At 44.0% G+C, this 275-nt stretch overlaps 1 protein-coding gene across 1 annotated transcript in view; it reads left to right on the top strand.

Moving 5' to 3' along the window:
- LOC119581783 (exportin-4-like) overlaps positions 1-275 on the top strand; it is a 27,938-nt gene that overhangs the window by 26,645 nt on the left and 1,018 nt on the right. The gene's annotated exons all lie outside the window — the stretch shown is intronic.

Raw genomic sequence — 275 nt, 5'->3', positions numbered from 1 at the left:
ACTCCATGTTGACAAGATATCCTGCCAAACCAAGCACATGCCAAGGATTACACAGGGTCAGTCAGTTGAGTGTAAAATCATAACCTCGATGAGTACATATTTACCACAAACTTTGCCCATTTGCTGTGACACAGTGTTCCAACAATTTGAGAAGGGCGAACAGTTGTTTAGAGCACACAATTTAGAGTTGGCTGACTGTACATGGTGTGTTTCCTTGCTGCTCACTGGCATTCAGCTTCAACTTGTTATGTCAAGAATACATGCAGACCCCCCCC

The sequence above is a fragment of the Penaeus monodon genome, chromosome 15 (assembly GCF_015228065.2).
Source record: "Penaeus monodon isolate SGIC_2016 chromosome 15, NSTDA_Pmon_1, whole genome shotgun sequence".
NCBI classification, from domain to species: Eukaryota; Metazoa; Arthropoda; class Malacostraca; order Decapoda; family Penaeidae; genus Penaeus; species Penaeus monodon.
The sequence above is the reverse complement of the archived record's forward strand: the minus strand, read 5'-3'. Positions and strand labels throughout refer to the sequence as shown.